The following is a 23,339-nucleotide window of genomic DNA, read 5'->3' as shown; positions in this document are numbered from 1 at the left end:
TATTTAAGTAACAAGAGCAAGAAGTGAGTCACCATAATCATTATTTTTTTATGCTTGTGGAATGCCATCAGGCATCTTTGTTCCAGAAAACTATGCATAAACACATTTCTCAAGCAAATAATTTACAGTGAGATAAGGCAGAAAAGGCAGAGATAGCAGGGTACAATCTATGGAATTTTGTTAATTCAGTACAGTGAAATTACTCATTTTTTTCTTTTCTTTTCTTTTTTTTTTTTTGAAACAGGATCTAGCTCTGTCACCCAGGCTGGAGTGCAGTGGTGCGATCTCAGCTTACTGCAGCCCCAACCTCCTTAGTTCAAGTGATCTTCCCGTCTCAACCTCCCCAAGCAACTGGGACTACAGGCACGCGCCACACCTGGCTAATTTTTCACAATTTTTTTGTAGAAACGGTAGTCTTGCTCTGTTGCTCAGGCTGATCTTGAACTCCTGGGCTCAAGCTATCTGCCAGCCTTGGCTTTTCAAAGTGCTGGAATTACAGACATGAACCATTGCACCCAGCCAAATTACTCTTAATATTATTAGCTGACTTATTTGCACAGAAGTATGAGTAATTTTTGTCCCAAATACATTGTGTAATTACTATCTCTGTCTTGTGATATTTAATCTTCTTGGAAATGCCATGATTCAACAGACCAAAGGAAGTCAGCTTTCGGGACAGAGCAGGAAGCTGCCAGGGCCTGGTTCTCTCTGACCCCAAGCTGGCCATCACCATGACTAAAGTCACACTTCAAGGATGCTGATGCTATGAAGATCTGCCTCCTTGATAACTCCATAGGTGGCAGACAGACACAGAAGGTGGCTATTGGGGCACTGTTTGGCCTCGAGCAACTGCTCAGGAATGGAGTCCAAAGTTGGTGGTTCAAAGGCTTCCCACTACCTTCACCATAAAGAACAAGTCGTAAGTATGGCTGGGCCTCCTCCAGCCCTTGTCTACTTTGAGTCCCAGGATGTGCAGTGCTCCTTTTCCTTCACAGGGCCTCCCCCCATGCTGTTCTTATCCCCCATTACATGTTCTCCCCTCCTCTTTCCTCTTCTGTCACTGAGTCACAGGCTTCCCTGACCTAATCAGGCAATTTCCCCTTTCCATATTCCATATTCTCACAGTATCTTGTTCCCCTGCCTCACAGCTCTTGTTGCAGCTGTAAGTTTATGTGAGTGTAAATTACATCCTCGCGTTGGTGTCTCATGGGAATCGTAGGCCCCGTAAGAGCAGGGGTTCCCATTTGGTTTTGATCGCCACTGTGTCCTCGGTGAGGATGTGGCACATAGTATGTCCTCAATTATGAATATTTGTTGAATGAATGATTGCAAGAATGAATGATAGTGAGGGTGAGGGATGTTGTGCCTCAGGCTTTTTCCCAGAGCTAGGGAAGGGCATGATCACCATAAGTTCCATACCCTTGTAGTTCTGTTTTTGGCTCAGTCCTACGCATGCATTGTATATTATCATGGGACTGGTGAAAGGAAGGGAGTGGTCCACATCACAACTTAAAAGCTCAGCCCTCAGGTCAGACCCTCCTGGTGTAAAATGTTTCAAACAACCTTGGGCAAGTTACTTTAACTCTGCTTCCTCAGTTTTCCATATGAAAATAGGGTCGGGGCCAGCACAGTAGCTTACGCCTGTAATCCCAGCACTTTGGGAGGCAGAGGCGGGTGGATCACGAGGTCAGGAGATCGAGATCATCCTGCTTAACACAGTGAAACCCCGTCTCTACTAAAAATACAAAAAAACTAGCCAGGCGTGGTGGCGGCTGCCTGTAGTCCCAGCTACTTAGGAGGCTGAGGCAGGAGAATGGCATGAACCTGGGAGGTGGAGCTTGCAGTGAGCCAAGATCGCGCCACTGCACTCCAGCCTGGGTGACAGAGCGAGACTCTGTCTCAAAAAAAAAAGAAAATAGGGTCAGGAATAGTACCTGACCCCACTTCCTCTGCAATTACATGAGATCGTGCAGGAACATATTTATATATAGTAAATGCTCAGTAAGTGTTAGCTGACATTATTAGAGGAAAGACTCCAAATCCTCAAAAACTCCCTACCACCTTGATCACGATAAATCAGGTAGGTACATGGAACTTAACCTGGAAGCAAGAAGACATGTTAGAATATCTGATAGCTTATCATACGAGTTTTTTGGTACCAGTAATTCTATGGGAGTTGGTGAAGAGTGAGATTTAAGAATGAAGCATTTGTAGCAAGTAATCACACGAAATGGACATTTGACCTTGGGTTAAAAAGCAGGGACAATATGTTTACAACACCTCCAACATAAACTTTCAAGGGAAAAATATGGCATAGCCAGGATACAGAAGCCTTTGGGAGAGGTCCCTACTCGGTTCCTTCCACCGGCCATTTCCCTGGGGCTCTTAGGATGCCGGGATCCAGGCCACCTCACCTATCTTCTTTGCTAAATGGTTCTTGCTCCCTATGAAGGTGCCCTCCCTGAGGAATGGTCAGTTCGGCTGAAGTCCAGTGCTGGGTTGTTGAAGCAGTCCCTGAATTTTTATTTGATTTCTATTAGGGACAGTTTTAGCCTGAGGCCCCTAGCTGTGAAGTCACAGCCCTTTGGGGAGTCTCACCCACCCCGATTAGTGGGCTGCTGAAGAACCACATTTGTTCTGAGTCCCTGGATTGTTCCCATCCCCTTGAACCTAAATGATTTGGTTGCCTTTTTTTTTTTTTAAACTATGAGTTAACAAGAGGGCCTGTGTTAAATATAGCCAATGACAGAAATAGAAGTCATTCTTATCACTCATTCTGGTGAACAGGCAAGATTCCAACCACTTTATTTGTGCAAGTACAAACAGGATTGATGTGATAATCAAGATAGAATGAAAAAAACAGGATGACTGATTGTTGGGATAGGTCCAAAATGCTGGCTTGCCTTCAAATAGGCCCCCTACTTAGTTCATGTTAAAATACAAATTCCCAAGGAAGGAAAATGCTTAATAATAGGAAATCATATTTAGTGAGCCATTCCCATTTGCCAGCCGCTGTGCTGGGAGCTTTACATGAATGATCTCATGTAAATATCACTACAGACCCAGGACTACTGTCATTTTACAGACAAGGAAACAGGCACAGAGGGCTTCCATCTGTATGGTGAAGGTTACTCAGTGGTCAGAGGGGCAGCCAGGGTGGGAACCTGGGCAGCCAGGCTCCAAAGTCCATCCTCTTTACTACCACCCTGAACAATCTCCCAGGTGCTTCTATAAGATTCATTCATCCTTTAAAGCTTTATGCCTGATGCTGTGGATAAAACAAAACTTAAACACAAAATATGCAGAGCCAACCAACAAGTAGAGAGGTGAAGACCGAGGCAGAATATTAATAACAAGCTTTTAAATAGGACTATGTTCTAGGCAGTATTCTAAGCACTTTGTGTATATTAATTCATTTCATCCTCAAAGTTTGTGGTGGATATTGTTGTTAACAAATAAACTGAGGCACAATGAAATTTTAAAGAGTTCAGTTGAGCAAACTACAATTTGCAAGTCAGGCAGTTCCAAACCAGAGGTGGTTGGGGAGATCCACCAAGAGAACACAACGGGGAGGCTTTTAGAGGACACGCACAGAAGTAAAGCAAAAAAGATATTTTATTGGTTACAGTTATGCAGTTGCTTTATTTGGTCTATCTTGTTGGAAAGCTTAGTTATATAAGTTCATTGGCTGCTTCTGATTGGTTGAGCTTACGTTGTGTTTTTCTTTAATATAGGCACCTACAAGAAATAGCTCAAGGTAGGTTTTGCTTATGTTTGCAATTCAAGCAAACCCAAGCTCCTAAAGGGATGAAAATGTTGAGCAGAGCAGAAATAAAGACAGTGAAGGTGCTCTGGTACAGATGTGGTCACTCAGCCTACTCAGCACGTAGCAATCTTTTGGGTGTGCTTGTTCAGCCAATGGCAAATTCACCCAGCATTTTTTTCATCCTTTCTACAGTGCTTCATTTTAAATTCTTTCATTCAACAAATGATCACTGGGCACCTGCACTGTGCCAGGCCCAGGAAAGCCCACTGGGATGGAATGATGGAATAAGTTAAGGTACTCATGAGGACCCGTGAAGAAACAGAGGACAGGCATTTACACTAGACTAGGGAGGTCAAAAATGGCTGGCTCAGTAGTCTTGAAGGATGGGTGAAAAACTGCCAAGCAGACAAAAGAAAAGACATTTTAGTCAGGGGGATAACCAATCCAAAGACCCAGAGGTGTGAAGGAGTGTTGTATCAAGAGAGCTACATGGGCTGGGTAAGGTAGCTCACACCTGCAATCCCAGCAGTTTGGGAGGCCCCAATGGGAGGACTGTTTGAGGCAAGGAGTTTGAGACCACCCTGGACAACATAGTGAAACCCCTGCCTCTATGAAACATAAAATAAATAAAAATAGAACTACATGGAACTGAGTGTGGTTGGAGCATTGGTGATAAGCATGATATATAGGAAGAGAGAAAGAGATTGGGTGAGAAGGTAGGGAAGGTAGGCACGGGCTAGATCATGAGGATGCTTAAGTGATGAACTAAAGAAATTTACATTTTTCCAGCAGACCACAGAAAGCCACTGGAAAAGTTAAACCAGGATGGTGAAATGATCTGATTTGCACTTTAGAACTTTGGTGGCTGCAGTGCAAAGGATGATTGGAAGTACAGGTCCAGATAGAGGCATTCCAAGGCTTTCTAGTGACCAGGGATGGGGATGTGAAGCCCTCAGGAAGGCCAAAGGAGTTCAGAGAAGACCATGTCTCGTGTTTTGCTGAAATCAGTTTCTTCTGTGTCTGGCATTTCTGTTGTTCCAATTATTTTCCCCTATTTAATTTTGTTCCTAAATGTATTACACTTAGATGCAATCTTAGCGTCACTAAAAGTGGCACAGTCAGGCATTAAATGTGTCAGAATATGATGCAGGAGGAAGTACCTGGCACCACCCATGAAAACTCTTGGCTGGATCACTCTCTTAGTCCAACCAGCAGCCACAGGAAATGTGGGGACTAGAGGAACAAGCAACCATAAGGAAGCAATTAGCCAAAATTGGAATGTGGGACATTCTACAGGACAAATGATCAGCTTCTTCAATAAATTGCTGGCATGAAAGAGAAAGAGAGGGTAACCATTATGGAATAAAAAAAGATTTAAAGTAATAGCAACATAATGCCATGTTTGAACCCTCATTCAAGGAAACAAACTGTAAAAGCCATCTTTCTCCATTGGGGAAACTTGAATATGGACTTGGTGTCAGATGATATTGAGGAATTATTAGGATTTTTGTTAAATGTGATGATGCAGTAGTTATGTTTTCAAAAATATGTTGGGCTATTTCAGGTGAAAGGACATGGTCTCTGAAATAAATACAATGAAAGAAATTTTATTTAATTAAAATGAAAGAAGATTGGCAAAACACTGATAATTTTTGGAGCCACTGAGTACTTAAATTATATTACTAGTCCCTATGTTTGAAATTTTCCATAATATGGTCGGGCACAGTTGCTCACGCTTATAATCCCAGCACTCTGGGAGGCTGAGGCGGGCGGATCACAAGGTCAGGAGATCAAGACCATCCTGGCTAACACAGTGAAACCCCGTCTCTACTAAAAATATAAAAAATTAGCCAGGCGTGGTGGCGGGCACCTGTAGTCCCAGCTACTCAGGAGACTGAGGCAGGAGAATGACGTGAACCCGGGAGGTGGAGCTTGCAGTGAGGCAAGATCGTACCACTGTACTCCAGTCTGGGCGACAGAGAGAGACTCTATCTCAAAAAAAAAAAAAAAAATTTCCATAATATAAAGCGTGTGTGTGTGTGTGTGTGTGTGTGTGTTTATGTATGTATGTAGTTCACTCTGCTCATTTTTTCACTATAAAATTAACATAAGCACTTTAAGGGAAACAAATATATATATATATATAAAAGGATTAATTACATTCCTACCACTCCTCTAATGCAACTACAGTCAGTATCCAGTAAATTTCCTTACATATGTTTTTCCTATGCACAGAATGTTTTTTTACATAGTTGGTGATAATTTTGTATTTCAAATTTTATTCTTATTTTTTCACATCTTTCATTTTACCAGCTGGGCTTTATAACAGTGACATGCTGGCTCTTGGGAGCTGACCGTGAACACTTTTACTTCCTCCCAGCTCTGCATCCAATGCTGTCACATTGGTAGTTTGTAATTAATCATAGTGGAAATATTTAAACCATGAAAATCAGTAAACATTACAAGTCAGAGCTTTTTTCCTAAAGAGCTGGTTGTTAAACATTTACCAGCACATGGCTATTTATAACCATCTTTTTTTTTTTTTTTTTTTTTTTTGAGATGGAGTCTCACTCTGTCACCTAGGCTGGAGTACAGCGGCATGATCTCAACTCACTGCAACCTCTGCCTCCCGGCTTCAAGCAATTCTCCTGCCTCAGCCTCCTGAGTAGCTGGGACTACAGGCACACGCCACCATGTCCAGCTAATTTTTTTATATTTTTAGTAGAGATGGGGTTTCACCATGTTGGCCTGGCTGGTTTCAAACTTCTGACCTCAGGTGATCCACCCGTCTCGGCCTCCCAGAGTGCTAGGATTACAGGTGTGAGCCACTGCGCCCGGCCTAAAACTGTAATTTTTAAAAGTGACCTATTCTAATAGCCCATGGAGTGACATAGTGAATTTTAGTTCTTACTACATGCCAGGTACTGAGTACTTGACTCACATTAACTCACTTAATACTAACCATGGACCCTATGAGGTAGGTGCTATTATCATCTGCATTTTACAGATAAAGAAATGGAGACAGAAAGAAGTGAAGTAAATTCGCACAGCTAAATGGTAGCAAACTCAGATAGTCTTACTGCAGAATCTTAGCCACCACGGTGCTGTGCTGCTTTGTACCCCTGCTCCAGTCAACGACTGGGCAGCCATCCTCAGAGGCCAACACCACTGCTCCATGTATCATCCAGCAAGTGCAGAGAACTGCAAGGCCAGTATCCATCATCCCCTTTCTGCAACCTGAGGGCATGACTTGAGTCCAGCCCCCAGTAGCAGTTTGGCTCAAGTGGAATTTACATTATCCTTATGGAATGCTGCTCTTCAACATAGCAAATGCACCTGCCTGTTCTGCCTGCTGCTTAGCAGTCATAGCCTTTCTAGGGTCACTTTCAGAGTCGAGGTGTGTTTGGGGAGGATGGCGGCACACTCCAAGCTGCAAGTACTATTATGACTTCAGAGGCCAGGTGAGCTTTTGTTTTTTATCAGGGACAAGGACTTCATGGGGGACTTCTTCCTGCTTCCTCCTGTTTGCAATGTTTTATGGTCCTGCTTGAGACACAGGAGTACTAGGCAGGATTCTATTTTTGGTGTAGCTGTTCAGTTACTGAGTGATGACGGGGAGAGTCATTTGACCTCAGCAATGATCCTTTTGCAGAGTAGAGGCATCATAAGACCAGAGAGTTTTCAGAGCATTCAGAAGCTCTTGCAGGCAAGATGCTGTGTGTGCAATTTAGCTGACAGCCTACTCTCCTCTCTCGGGGACCAGATTTCACCTGGGTGGGGCTAGGAGCACCCAAAATTCCTAGTTCTGCATTCTCATATCACAGTGACAAGTAAGTGGTAGAAACAGCAATGGGGTTGTAACTAAAATGTCTTTGAAGCTTGTCAGCCCAGCTTTGGATAAAGAGCTGACATTAATCCAAGAATAGACTGTTTCATCAAGAAGCAGGAGAAAAGAAAGGTTGTCTGAGAGGGAGTGGGGATTTTATTATTAAATGACTAAAATCATCAGTGAAACAGAAAAAGTTTACATTCTCTACATGCAAAGCTTTGCAACACCACAGGGACTCAATCAATATTTATTGAATAAATGTCATTTTCACTCTAAGACCAAGGGAGAGGGTCTTGTTCTGTCCAGTTTAGGATTTCCCCTGATCTTTCAAATTCTCTAACCCATTAAAGTACCAAATAGGGATCTGACCAGAATTGGAACACAGCAGCAAATCTTAGGCCTTTTTCGGAGAGTGCTCCTGAGGAAGGACCTCAGGATGGGTAAACACAGGAGACAGAGGGAGGAAGAAAAAGAAAGACTCCAAAGGGTTTGAAAGGAGCTATTTACACTTAGGATGTGCTCCCCTCTCTGGACTCAGATTCACTTGAATGTTTTTGATGCAAGGGAAAGAAGAACTGAATGCTTCTGCAATACCAGATTACTCCTTGGAATTGGAGGTGTGGTGAGGACTAAGACTCTGTGCCCCTACCCAGAGAGAAGTTAAGGAGAAGAGATAGATTTGGGGCTTAAAAGGCAGCTCCCTGGGCTCCCCTGTAGCACACCACTAGTTAATAGAAAGAAGATATAGGTGAAAAGCCCGGAATATAAGGTCTATATTGCCATGACTTGTTCTTTAGATGTTTAAATCATGTCTGATCTCTCCAGGTAGATCCATACCCTATTCTTTGAAATTTCCTATAGCACTAACAACACATTTGGGCATTTTCTGGAGCCTCCTTTTCCCAGCCTGTGCTCTCAAGTGATGAGGAAAAATTATGAAGACAATACCTTTGCATTTGCCTTTTCTTTTTTGATGAATGACTTTAAAAGACCAAACTTGAGTTCACCTACAGTACAGTGATGAATTTTACACTTACGTGTGTGAACGTTGCCATCTTGTTCTCACATTGGCTCAGGCACCCCGGGTCTCTCAGAATGTCTACCAAATGATTCTCTTGGGCAGCATGATGGCTGACACATGGCTAGCATTTAGTGGGGGACTCTGAGCGGAATCCTAGGTCATCAATTAGTAATGATTGGCAGGGCTGATGTTTGACTACAGCTAATGGCCCTGAGTTCTCCAGGACTCAATGACTCATTCTCACTCTGACCTTTGCACTCTAGCAAACATGTTTTGTGTTTAATGGCAGTATTTCTACAAGTCATCCAGAACTCACGCCCTGCCCATTTTATACATACATTTTTTTCATTGATAAATACTATTTGTACATATTTATGGGGCATATGTAATATTTTGAACATGCATATGATGTGTAATGATCAAATCAGGGTCTTTACGGTATCCATCACCTCAAACATTTATCATTTCTTTGTATTGGGAACATTTCAACTCTTCTCTTCTAGCTATTTAGAAATATACACTGTTGTTAGCTATAGACACCCTGTTCATTTTAATAGCAAACTGGGTTACGTTCCAAACCACAGGGTGTCTTCTCGCCTCCATATCATTGTAGTTTTTGCTGTGATTTAATTACACAGCAAGATTTGATCTCAGTTGAATTAACTGAGAACCTCTGACTCCAGGCTTGGCCCAGGGAGATGGACCATCCAACCCCTCAAGCCTAAGGTAGTTTTTAGTCAGGGTTACAAGGAAACCCAGTCAAAAGAGGCATAATCTTTCAGCTGCTACTGGAACAGGGAGTGAAGTGTCAGAAGCATCCTGGAAGGAGTGTACTCTTTTCTCAAGAGGACATGTGATGAGTCTTTAAAGTATTAATGTTGTACCCCGCAGGTCAATGGGTCAAACCACTTCCATTAGCTGGGCAGTATAAGTTTGGCATCAGAGCATAAGGTTCTGATTGAATGCAATGATTTTTCCCTCTCTTATATCCCTTTGGACTGGTGAGTATTACCACCTGGTGGTGGAATCCCTTCTCCACTTCCTCTTTGTTCTGGTCTCCAAGGGCTCAGTGTTTCAATCTGCTATTGTGACATTCATGCATTTTTAACCTCAACTCAAGTATGGAGTGCACTGATACACTGAGCGCCCTCCCCGACCACTGCCTGCCAACACACTTGAAACAAGTTTCAAAACTACACTCTGATAGTTCTCATTTTATATCTCTACTCTTCCTCCTCTTTTGATGAATTTTCAAAACCAGTCAGGACAACATTATTTTCTGACTTACAAATAGATCACCTCTCATGGCTGCTATCTACCCCCACTCGTTCTTTGTGATGTTTTCATCGTCTTCTAGGTCTTACTCCTTCTTGTGCAAAGTTTTTGATTTGTCAATTACTTTGAAATAATTTGGAATTGTCATATATATATATATATATATATATATATATTCCTCAAAGGATTTCTCAAAATATCACAGTATTTGATATCATCTCTGCCACTTCATTTCTTTTCTCTGCCTGAAAGCTATTACCATATAGAAAACATTCTGAAAAGATAGTCACCAAAATGCAAATTCTATCCTTTCTGGAAAGTGGAATTGCAAGTAATTTTTTTAAATCTATATTTTCTAATACCTACATATTTTTGTATAAAAATAATATGTTTTAAAATGACCATCACCATATTTAAGAGGTATTAGAGCTCAGAGCATGATACCCCAAAGTCTGGTACTTTGGCATACTGGATACTCTGAACTGAAGGAGGCTGGGAGGGCCTCGGAAGTTAAGGTGTTAAAATATGATATTCTGGCACGTTGACTGTTTAAGTTAAAGACACCTGAAAAACAGCAGATGCCGGAAGATCACTTTGACCTTCATGCTGTTTCTTAAGAGCTGAAGATGAAATTCCAGTGTGGAAGACACTCTCCCTATACTAGGAGGAAAGACAGCATCCTTATCTTCAAGGATGAAAAGTTAAAACCAAGAGAATACTGCAGACTTTGACAGAATAACTCTTATCTTTTAAAGCCTCTCCACACAAGTTAGTTGCTTCTTCACAACTTACAATTCCTTGTCCAATTCAGTATATAAGTAACTCACTCTAACTGCTTCTTTGGGTCTTCATTTATCTATGAGGGCTCCCCTGCCATGTAAAACTTATATTAAATAAATTTGTATGCTTTTCACCTGTTAATCTATATGACATTAATTTAATTCTCAGACCCAGCCAAGACCCTAAGAGGGTGGAGGTGGAATTTTTCCATCCCTAGAAGAGCAAAAAATTCTCTCTGACCTTCTCCCATCTTCCTTCACTTTCCCTCATTTCTCTCCTGAAGTCAGTCATAGAAAGTAGAACTCCTTTCCCTCAAAGCAAGAAATTACTGTCTGACTTTCTCCCTTCTCCCCTAAAGGCTGCCGAATGACGGGTGTTCTGCCCTCAACCCCCAAAGGAAGAAATGCTCCAGATTGGCGAGGAAGAATCTGCACAAACAGGGCTTAGTTCCCTCTCAGTTCGTTTTCATTCAATCGTTTGTCCAATCGCGTTTCTACTTGCCTGTCCATTCTCCGTCAAAGAAAAACAGAAATCTACACAGTTTTCCTTGGATCTTTGGGTCTTCATTTCAAAAGCTCCCATGTCACATAAAACTTTGTTAAGCAAATGTGCTGTGCTTCTCTCTTGCTCACCTGCCTTTTGTTGTAGAAGTATCTGCCAGGATCCTGGCGACGGGTAGTAAAAAGGGATTACCTTTTCACCCCTACAGAGGCTGCTAGAGCTTGTAAAAATGCTGGGAAATACTTTCGCAGAGTCCTACTAATGTTTTCAATTCTTTTCCTAAGTTATTCTCATTCTTTTTGAAAGATACTTAACTTTTTCTATGGTTTGTTACTGTGGGTTTATAATTACATTTATTTTTTCCTTTTCCAAAAAATAAAACGAGTGTGATTTAAATAATAAAGTTTTTCTTATTAAATATTCTCAAATTGAGTGAACTAGATATGGGTTAGTGTTTACAAATGAATTCACAAGCAAAGGAAGTTTACAGATAGAACTCAGTTATCTGCCTTTGAAAGACATCACTGTTGTGCAGTGTTTTTTTTTTTTATTTTCTTTTATCATCCTTTTCTTCTTCTCTCACAGGTATCTTTCCGTTCCCTTAAGGTGTATATGCACACATATGTAATCAGTTTGTTAGTGTCAGTCATCAAGAATCAGTTCATCAACTGGCCAACAAGTGATAGGAAACTGTTGCTCATAGTTCTTATATTTAGGTAACAAATTATGTCTGTCTTCGCTGGAGGCTTCATAATTCAGCAAAGTTGTCAAGCCTCAAGGCATAAATTGAGTTTGTGTTGTTATGCTCAGACCGTTTGTTCCCCCAAAGAAGACCACCAGAGTCCAGAGTCAAAGCCAAGCGGCAAGGATCTTTACTGCAAGTTCGAACTTGGTCCCTCCATTCCACAGCATACAGGAGGGCCTCGAACAATGCGAGTGCTTGCTTTTTATAGCCCGATGTAAACAGGATATGTAAAGTTACAGGGAACAAGGTAATTCTCTCGGTTACAGCATTACAATTGGTTATCATTCTACATTTAGCATTCCTTATCGGAGATCTCCCAGGTGATGTTTTTCTGAAGTTTGAAAGAAATATGGAGGAATGTGTTTGTGCTGGGCTCAGGAAGTTGGGAGATATATGGGGGATGTGCCTCATTCCTTTCAGTGTTTATTCTTTGTCATATCTAGACTAATTGACTGATTTTTAGTTGTATATCGGCAGTGAAATTTTTTATTAAGTATAATCTATATGGACTTTGTGTTCCACTTGACTGTTACCCATTTCAATTTTTAGATTACTGTTGGTTATTGTATGTGTCATGCGTGCCCGTGTGAAGAGACTACCAAACAGGCTTTGTGTGAGCAATAAAGCTTTTTAATCACCTGGGTGCTAGCGGGCTGAGTCCAAAAAGAGAGTCAGCAAAAGGAGATAAGGGTGGGGCCGTTTTATAGGATTTGGGTAGGTAAAGGAAAAATTAGTCAAAGGGGGGTTGTTCTCTGGCCCGCAGGAATGAAAGTCACAAGGTACTCAGTGAGGGAGTTTTTGAGCCAGGATGAGCCAGGAAAAGGACTTTCACAAGGTAATATCATCACTTAAGGCAAGGACCGGCCATTTTCACTTCTTTTGTGGTGAAATGTCATCAGTTAAGGTGGGGCAGGGCATTTTCACTTCTTTTGTGATTCTTCAGTTACTTCAGGCTAACTGGGTGTATACGTGCAAGTCACAGGGGATGCGATGGCTTGGCTTGGGCTCAGAGGCCTGACAGTTTGTATATTTCTTTGTTATTCTGTCAAAATAAAGGCATCGGCCAGGTGCAGTGGCTCACGCCTGTAATCCCAGCACTTTGGGAGGCCGAGGCGGGCAGATCCCTTGAGGCCAGGAGTTCGAGAGCAGCCTGGCCAAAATGTTGAAACCCCATCTCTACTAAAAATTAAAAAATTAGCTGGGCAAGGTGGCACACGCCTGTAATCCCAGCTGCTCGGGAGGCTGAAGCATGAGAATTGCTTGAACGCAGGAGGTGCAGTTTGCAGTGAGCCGAGATCATGCCACTGCACTCTAGCCTGTGTGACAGAGTAAGACTCCGTCTCTAAATAAAGACATAAATAAAGGCATGGACTACAACCTGTGGACAATTACTAGATCAAGTTAATTTTTCAACCTTCAAATATATCCTCTTTATATAATTTGTGACCCTGCCTTGAAGATTTCCTAAGGCAGGAAGTATGTGGACCTAAGAAAGGACTAGGTAAAGGCACAGAGTTGTACCTTTCATAGTGTGCCAAGTCTTCCTTCACTCACTCCCTTGGAATGCTGAGCACTCTACTGTTACCTTGAAAGCCTTTGAAGCTCTCCATACTCACCTCCGGTGTAGAAGGCAGTTAATTGAGCCTGTAGAGAGCCAGTTGGTGAAAATTATCTTATGCTCCACCTTTGCCAGCCTCTGAATTTATTGGTTGAAATGTTGAACAAAATTTAGTAACAGAAGCAGAATGTGAATGACTATCTCCCCCAACAGAATTTTTAAGTAAGCAGACCTCTCCACTTATTAGAACCCCTACCCCAGAGCTCCCTCCAGTGCGACTCCTTTCTGTGGCTGGGCGCTCAGCAGCATCGTGCTGTTTCCTGTGCCTCACCTCTGTATTCTTGTCTAATTCTGAAGCTTTCAGGGCTGTTGCCCTTTTCCTGCATGTTTAACTGTTCCATTTCTATTCTCTCAGAGTTAAATGTATGTGAAGGTGATCTTGAGATCTGAGTTGACCACCCACTTAAGAGCCAAGGGTGTGAGGCCGGGCGCGGTGGCTCAAGCCTGTAATCTCAGCACTTTGGGAGGCCGAGACGGGCGGATCACGAGGTCAGGAGATCGAGACCATCCTGGCTAACACAGTGAAACCCCGTCTCTACTAAAAAATACAAAAAACTAGCCGGGCGAGGTGGCGGGCGCCTGTAGTCCCAGCTACTCGGGAGGCTGAGACAGGAGAATGGCATAGACCCGGGAGGCGGAGCTTGCAGTGAGCTGAGATCCGGCCACTGCACTCCAGCCTGGGCAACAGAGCGAGACTCCGTCTCCAAAAAAAAAAAAGAGCCAAGGGTGTGATATGGCAGCGATAGAAGTTCTGAAGAAGTATACCATGCTTGGCTGGGCATCGTGGCTCACACCTGTAATCCCAGCACTTTGGGAGGCCAAGGCAAGTGGATCACCTGAGGTCAGGAGTTCAAGACCAGCCTGACCAACTTGGAGAAACCCCTTGTCTACTAAAAGTACAAAAATTAGCCCAGCGTGGTGGCACATACCTGTAATCCCAGCTACTCAGGAAGCTGAGGCAGGAGAATCACTTGAACCCGGGAGGTGGAGGTTGCAGTGAACTGAGATGGCGCCATTGCACTCCAGCCTGGGCAACAGGAGCGAAACTCCATCTCCAAAAAAAAGAAGTATACCATGCTTGGGTTATATGGCTGCCCTCGCTGTGCACAAATTACCCACCTCCCAACTAAGTTATGACTTTGGAGGAAGCCTGACAATCAAAATTGGCTTGTATTAGGCAAGCACATGTACCCAAAATAATCAAGAGAAGGGTTATAGTGACTGGCAAATTTTGAAGGATTCTTTTCTGTTCATTTCCTAATTCCTCCAAATCATTCCACATCTTGAATCTTCACACATTTTCAGCCTTTCCACACATGCACTAGATCTCTTCTCACCCCTCTTACTCAAGGCCTCACACTAGAAATTCTCCCTTCTCTCTCCTGTACTATCAATTTTTTCCTCTTGACTGAACAATTTTCTCAATATACAAACAGGCTGTTGCATTTCCCACATTCTAAAACCCTGTCTCCATCCCACTTCTCCCTCCAAACATTGCCCTAATTTTCTCCTTCTCCTTATAAGCGAGCTCCTTAGAATATATATATATTTCAATTCTAAGAGTGGGAAGAAGAAGAAGAAGGAGAAGGAGAAGGAGAAGCAAGAAGAAGGAGAAGCAAGAAGAAGAAGAAGAAGAAGAGAAGAAGAAGGAGAAGACGAAGAGGAAGAAGAAGGAGAAGAAGAAGGAGAAGAAGAAGGAAGAAAGAGGAGAAGGAGGAGAAGGAGAAGGAGGAGGAGGAGGAGGAGAAGGAGGAGAAGGAGGAGGAGGAGGAGGAGAAGGAGGAGGAGAAGGAGGAGGAGGAGGAGCAGGAGGAGGAGAAGGAGGAGGAGAAGGAGGAGGAGAAGGAGAAGGAGAAGGAGAAGGAGAAGGAGAAGGAGAAGGAGAAGGAGAAGGAGAAGGAGATGGAGATATATACTATTTCCAAATTCTTTAGAACCCACTTCAATCAGGTTTCATCCCCACCACCTCACTGAAGCTACTTTTTTCTAGGTCTCCAATGATCTCTCTACATTCTTAATCCGATGGTTATTTCACAGTTTTCACTTTACATGCCCCATCACCAGCATTTAACACAGTTGACCACTTGAAATATTTGCTTCTTTTAGCTGTTTTTCTTCCTATTTTTCTTCTCAATCTCTTTTGCTAATTTCTTCTTCTCTCTCTTGGTGTCTAAAGGTTGGAGAGCCCAGGGTTCAGATGTCGGTCCTCTCTTATCTGTGTCCACTCCCTCCCTTGGTAATGTAGCAGGACGAGTGGCAGACAAAACTCCTCAGACACCGAGTTAAAGAAGGAAGGGGTTTATTCGGCCGGGGGCATCGGCAAGACATCTGTCTCAAGAGCCAAGCTCCCCAAGTGAGCAATTCCTGTCCCTTTTAAGGGCTCACAACTCTAAGGGGGTGCATGTGAGAGGGTCATGATTGATTGAGCAAGCAGGGGGTACGTGACTGGGGGCTGCATGCACCGGTAATTAGATCGGAACAAAACAAGATAGGGATTTTCACAGTGCATTTCTATACAATGTCTGTAATCTATAGATAACAGAACCAGTTAGGTCAGGGGTCGATCTTTAACTACCAGGCCCAGGGTGCGGTGCTGGCCTGTCTGCCTGTGGATTTCATTTCTGCCTTTTAGTTTTTACTTCTTCTTTCTTTGGAGGCAGAAATTGGGCATAAGACAATATGAGGGGTGGTCTCCTCCCTTATTCCCCCCTTTTGAGACTCTCACTCATTTTATTATTGGGAGTTCTCACTTTTATTTTCACTACCCATGCCTTCTTGCAAGACAGATCAATAGTGATTTATATAGTACATTTGTGCTGAGGCATTTTGGCGAACTAAGGTAGCAATGAAGCTTTTAATCATTCGAGGAAGTACAGATGTCAAACAAGGGAGCAGTAGGCAGGTTCCTATTATTATTATAACTCCTATTATAAGAGTTTTAAATCCTTCTAGCACTGGGAACCATTTTCCAAACATGGCCCCAGGATCAAATCCATGCCACACTTGCATGGACACATGTGCCAGTTTTGTCATATCTCTAACTATGTCTTCAACTACTTGCCCTTGGTCATCTATGTGTAGACAGCAATTAGTAAGGTTAAATTTTCCACAGACCCCTCCTTCAGCTGCTAGCAAGTAGTCAAGAGCCAATCTATTTTGATAGATAGCATTTCTCATCTGAGTTTCTTGCCGGGCCAGAATAGTCAAGGCTATGCTGGTTTTATTAGTGATTATTTCTAAGACAGATTGTAACTGTATGATTCGGTTGATCATGTAAATGTGGGTCCAGTTTCCCCATGAGCCGTCTTGTGCCCGAGTAGCAGGCCCATAATATTGTATGATTCTCTCAGGGGCCCATTCATCATCTTTCCAATTTCCTATAGTTATGCTTCTCTTTTTATGAGAAGCATAGACAGGGAAGCCCAGGAGTTCACCTGTTTTTATGGGCAGTAGGAAGAAAGATGGTTTAATAGTGCCAATAACACAACTACCTGCCCACTGGTCAGGTAATTTGACATAAGCTCTATGCCCGCATATCCAATACAACTCAGTGGGGGCTGTCCAGTCCCGGTGGGACTCCGGGTGGGTCCACACGGTTTGCAACTTTGAGAATTTGCTAAACGGATTCCTCTCTGTTTGATTGGAACTCCACCAAGTGACTGTTTTTGTGGTACCATTATACAGTTTCTGTCCCAGACAACTAAGTCATCCTACAGGGTGAGTGAATTCTTTTCCTTCTCTAGCTATGCAATATTGTCTAATAATTGAGGCTTTTAGGACCCAGGAATTATCAGGGTGATTCTTTTGAGCTGGGAATTCATCAGGAACTGGGTCTGTAGGCACTAATTCTTAGGCTTCCAATGGCCACTGATCTCCTATTATAGTTCCTCTACATACATAACATGAAGTGACATTGAGAGACTGGGCTACATGGTCGGCTAATTGCAAAAACAAATTTCTTGTTTTTCCTGGAATTTCTGGTACTGGTACATTTAGTTCATCATAGAAAGTTTGAAACACTGGCTCAGGAGAGCGTTTGTAAACTTCTCCTCGAACCAAGATATTTACTCGAGGATCCAGTCTGGCCCCATCAATTCCGATGGTCACACACTTCTCTTCTTTCCAGCAAGGATCAAGGGGATTGGTTATTACTAGCTCTAAGGGGTTACATTGTCCCTTAGTACAGGAAGGGCCATTTTTTCGTTTCTGAAGGTGGACTGGATCCTTTTCATCTTTCTTTTCTTGTTGTTGTTGTTGTTGTTGTTGTTGTTTTTTGAGATGGATTCTCGCTCTGTCGCCCAAGCTGGAGTGCAGTGGCCGGATCTCAGCTCACTGCAAGCTCCGCCTCCCAGGTTCATGCTATTCTCCTGCCTCAGCCTCCCGAGTAGCTGGGGCTATAGGTGCCCGCCACCTCGCCCAGCTAGTTTTTTGTATTTTTTTAGTAGAGACGGGGTTTCACCATGTTAGCCAGGATGGTCTCGATCTCCTGATCTAGTGATCCGCCCGTCTTGGCCTCCCAAAGTGCTGGGATTACAGGCTTGAGCCACCACGCCCGGCCCATTCTTTTCTTTTATCCAAGTGGCCTAAATGACACAAGACCAGTATTTACATTTATTTCCACACAGTCCTAATTTATGACAGATGTACTTATTTTCTGCCATATAGCCTCTTTTCTAATTAAGAGAACCACACCTTATTCCTAACTTACTACTATTAATGACAGCACAGGCATCAAATTTTAAGGTGATTTGTTTGGGCACCCTTTTTTTTTTTTTTTTTTGGCTAACACTTTACTCATATCATTTATGAACTCCCACCAGTCCTTAGTCCTTAATCTTATTTTAAGAACTGTGGTCATGGGAGGCTCAGATGGGTCATAACACACATCAGGTTGGTCATTTCCTGGGCTACATACCTTGTATAGAATAACATTATACAAACAAGTTCTTTTTAGAGTTCCAGTACACTTATAATAACCGTAAAATAATAGGACCTTAGCAACCTTTTGTCCTACCTCAGTGACTTGATGTATACACTGGGAACAGCCCTCAGTCTGAGGAAGGTCAGTTGAAGTCCTTACTGTACAAGTCCAAATTTTAAGGAAAATGAGTCCTGTGATGAGTTTCCTCATGCTTCAGCCGTGCATGGACCAGTCAGCTTCTGGGTGTGACTGGAGCAGGGCTTGTCGTCGTCTTCAGAGTCACTTTGCAGGGGTTGGCAAAGCTGCTCCCGTCCTTGTACCACTTACAGTCTACTAATGTTTAAGGATGGTCTCAGAAGTTGGGCCTGCTAGAATAAACTGAGTCTAACACCTCTACACAGTTATGTTCAACTGGGCTCTCTGATACTGAGAACAAGGTGGTGGGGTTTAGGGTTTTGCAAACTTCAACGGTTATGTGGGGATTTTCACACAGCAAGCTTTGGTACTTGGTTATTCTAGCATTTGTTAACCATTGATGTTCTTTGGTATTTATTAAAGTTACCACAGCATGGGGGGAAGGGGCTTTATATTCAGGTTTTGCCTAATGGTTAGTTTATCTGCTTCTTGTGCTAACAGGGCCTTTGCTGCTAGGGCCCTTAGACCTGGGGGCCAGCCTTTGTTAACTCTGTCTAGTTGTTTTGAGAGATAGGCCACTGGCCTTGGCCAGGCCCCACAGTCTGGGTTAAAACTCCAACTGCCATTTTTTCTCTTTCTGACACATAGAGTGTAAAGAGTTTTGTCAGGTCAGGTAGCCTCAGGGCTGGGGCTGACATGAGTTTTTCTTTTAACTCATGAAAAGCTCATTGCTGTTGGTTGTAATAGATGTAGTTTATCTAATCTACATTTTTATTAACCATCACCTACTAAAATATTGACTCAAATCCTGCAACTATTTGATTTCAAGCTTTAAATTGATCTGGTATTCCTCGTGGGACTCCAATTGCATCTAAATAGACATGAGAGTTGAAAAACCCGTAAGGGGCTTCTCTCGCTTTATGATATCTTATTATTATTTTTCCCTTCTGGTTGATGAAATGCCAGGGTGAAAGGGATAGCCAATTGGACTAAAGTACAAGTGCCACTCCAGTTATTCAGCAGAGTGCCTAGTAAAGGTCCACCACAATACCCCACCACACATCTGCTCAGGGATGAACAAGGGCTGACTGATTGATAAGCTCTTGAAAATTCTTAAGCTCACTGCATCCTTTCAGGTCTCCAAGGAATGCTAAGTTTCCTCCCTGCTGTGAGAGACATGAAGTGAACTTAGTGTTGGGAGATGGAAGCTGGATGGCCCTCAGGGGCTGACCTGCAGGGACTTTGGGATATAGCAGAGAGAGCTTGGCATGACTTATTACTCCAGGCTGTAGAGTCCTGGAAAAGAGCTATCATGCAGCCTACACCTGGTCGACTGGAGGACCACCTTAGTGGAAGGGGGACAATCCGGGCCTCTGGCCTGCCATGTGCACAAGCATAACAATTGCTTTTGTTTAATGTGCAGATGGAATATTTGATCCATTTTAACCAGGCGTTTGCATCTTGGTATCCTGTCTTAATTGCTAAAGTTTTTTTAAGTCTTTAACTTCTATGATCCTCTAGTAAAATATGGTTTTAGGGAAATTACAAAATCAGTTGTGGCAGTCCATCCTTGCTCGTTAGTGGTCCACAGAACGTTGGACCAACTATGGCACGAATGCTCTACATCAGGGGGCAACACTCCTGGTTGGCACTGGGGTCTTTATCAAAATCTCCCCAGATTAAATGGTCCTAGTTTACTAATGCCCAGCCTGAGGAGAGTCAGGAGGGACAGAAGTACTTTTCTGAAGTAGAAAGCTGTCTTTGACTTGGCAAGTCCTCACAGGGTATAACAAGGCAAGCATTAAATGCAATAGTTTGAGGTGAAATTGACTTGGTTATATCAATAACTAGATGGTCAGCAATAGAACGAGGACAGAAGAAAGAGTAATAGAATAGATTAAAAGAGTTAAATTTTTCTTAGCTTTAGTTTGGTAGGGTTTTCCCCTGGGACTATGGCCCATGACTCTGGAGGGGGTGGTGCTTTCTTGACTCGGGTGTGATGAGCCCATCCTTTTTTTGCTGTATGAACAGCAGTCTTGGTGGTTAGCAGCACAAGGTAAGGTCCTTCCCAGGCTGGCTCAAGTTTTTCTTCTTTCCACCTTTCGATGAGAATGTGATCTTCAGGCTGGTGCTGGTTTGCTGGAAATTCTAGGGGTAGTACATGCATTAAAAGACTTTTAGGGTTTTTTTTTGTTTTTTTTTTTTTTTTTTTTTTTTGCGAGAAAGGAAAGTTGAAGATAAACCAAGTATATAATTTTTAGAGCCTTTTTACTGATGAATTTCCTTTAGCACCTATTTTTATTAGTTTTAAACCAAGGAAAGCCAAATACCATTTTACATTTAACAGTGCTTCTCGTATGATTTCTATACCACATAAGCTAAATTTTATCTTTATATTTGTGTGTTATTAATGTTAAACCTAATTTTAATAAAACCTTGTGGACATATTTATTTAATTTTTAATGTTTGACCACAAGGTAAGATTTTATAGACTCTTTTTAACCTTTTACAATTTTTGCTAAAGAGCAGGTTGGTGCTTTAAGAAAAACCTGTTATGCTTTTATTTTAATGTCCAGTTCACAGAAAAACTGGATGATACTTCTTTAACTTTAGCTAATATGTTTACACACAGAATGTTCTTTACAATTAACATTTAAACCTTGCTTAAACCTTCAAAACAGTAATTTTTAACTTTTTAATGTAGGTAAAAATATACATTCTTATGCCTCCTTATAATCCTTTTACCAATGGTATATTTTGCTTTCCTTACACACCTTACACATAAACTGTTTTTTTTTTTTCTTTCAATAGTTTTACATTCAGGAGGCCTAGTTACTTTTAAATTATACAATATTTTTTGCATAAATTCTTTTTTTAACACACTTTTTTTTTTTTTTTTTTTTTTGACACGGAGTCTCGCTCTATCGTCCAGGCTGGAGTGCAGTGGCGCTATCTCTGCTCACTGCAAGCTCCGCCTCCTGGGTTCCCGCCATTCTCCTGCCTCAGCCTTCCTAGAAGCTGGGACTGCAGGCACCTGCCACCACGCCTGGCTAATTTTTATTTTTTTGTATTTTCAGTAGAGACGAGGTTTCACTGTGTTAGCCAGGATGGTCTCGATCTCCTGACCTCGTGATCTGCCCACCTCAGCCTCCCAAAGTGCTGGGATTACAGGCATGAGCCACCACGCCCAGCCAACACACATTTTTTTATAACCTTTTTTTTTTTTCTTTCACAACTTTTACAGGCAATTTTTTTTTTATATGCCTTAACTTTCTGACTTATTACAAACATTTCTTTCTTTAAACAACCAGTTAATTTATTTCAGGACAAGAATTTACCATATAACACTCTTTTTATATAAATTCCCCCCCCTTTTTTTTTTTTTGAAGATGATAACCATTCTTTTTCTTTTCCAAAGCGAACCTTTTTTTATGTCTGTGGACTAGACTGTCTAAGGCCACAAGAATAGAATTACTATAATACATGTTACACTGTTAACTTTTAGCAAACTTTACTTTTGTTGAAAACCTTGTAAGTTTGGGATTTTAATTATCTTTTGCTATCAATAAGACCTTGTTTTGTCCAAATTAGCATTGGTATGATGACTTTTAAAGGAATAGGATACACTTTTTTTTTTCTTAACACTTATATATCTCTCTCTTTCTTTCTTTCTCTCTTTGACTTTCCTTTTGCCTCTGTCTCTTCCTCTCTCTCTGCCTCTTTCTCTCTCTCTCTCTCTCCTTGACACCCTCTTTGTCTGTCTCTTCCTCTCTGTCTCTTCCTCTCTCTCTCTTTGCCTCTGCCAGCCGCTTATGCTGCTGTTCTCTCAACTACTGTGTGTTGGGGGCAGGGGATCTAAAACAAGCTGGTCTGGGTTTCCTGGCTTACAGGTTACCTTGTGCCATACCTTTGAAACAAGGGACCTGTCCACTCTTCCTTCTAATGGCCAACCTACCTCTAATGCTGGCCAGTCTATCTTACACAAAGTTTTAAGTGTTCCTGGTGTCATAGTATTCCATAGTCTCCCTTAAATCCTTTTTTTGAAAATTTTCCACATAGTTCCTAGTGGGGTGGGCTTACTTTGTGCCTCACCCGTGTTTCCTCTAGACAAAACACCACGCTCACACCACACGCACACCACAAAACAAAGAACAGGTAAAAAGGGCACACACACACTTTTGTAGTTTACACCAAACCAAAATCAAAACCAAAATCAGAGTATCCAGAAATCCAAGCCAGGTCAAAACCAAAACCAAAGTATCAAGCAATCCAAGTCAAGTCAAAAACAAAAACCAAAGTGCCAGTACAGGCACACCATGGGTGATCAGGCCACGCTTCCACTCAAATGGAGTAGGCAAGTTCCCAAGACCAATCCTGTCAAGCAATTCAATCCAAGTCAAAACCAAAACCAAAGTGCTGATAAAGGTACGCCGTGGGTGATCAGGCCACGCTTCCACTCAAATGGAGTGGGCAAGTTCCCAAGACCAGTCCCGTCAAGCAATTCAATCCAAATCAAAACCAAAACCAAAGTGCCGATAAAGGTACACCATGGGTGATCAGATCACGCTTTCACTCAAATGGAGTAGGCAAGTTCCCAAGACCAATCCTGTCAAGCAATTCAAACCAAGTCAAAAGCAAAACCAAAGTGCCGATAAAGGCACGCCTTGGGTGATCAGGCCACGCTTCCACTCAAACAGAGTGGGCAAGTTTCAAAAACTAGTCTTACCAAGTTTTAGATGTCCAGACTC

The 23,339-nt window shown here is 42.3% G+C and overlaps 1 long non-coding RNA gene across 1 annotated transcript; it reads left to right on the top strand.

The window, feature by feature from the left end:
- The first annotated feature begins 247 nt into the window (after positions 1-247).
- LOC144341453 (uncharacterized) lies at positions 248-11,553 on the top strand. Its single transcript, XR_013418384.1, has 2 exons — positions 248-919; positions 11,030-11,553. It is a non-coding gene; the product is annotated as an uncharacterized LOC144341453 (long non-coding RNA).
- Positions 11,554-23,339: the final 11,786 nt, after the last annotated feature.

This window comes from Macaca mulatta, chromosome 6 (genome assembly GCF_049350105.2).
Source record: "Macaca mulatta isolate MMU2019108-1 chromosome 6, T2T-MMU8v2.0, whole genome shotgun sequence".
Classification (NCBI taxonomy): domain Eukaryota; kingdom Metazoa; phylum Chordata; class Mammalia; order Primates; family Cercopithecidae; genus Macaca; species Macaca mulatta.
This window is presented reverse-complemented; position numbering and strand designations above follow the sequence as displayed.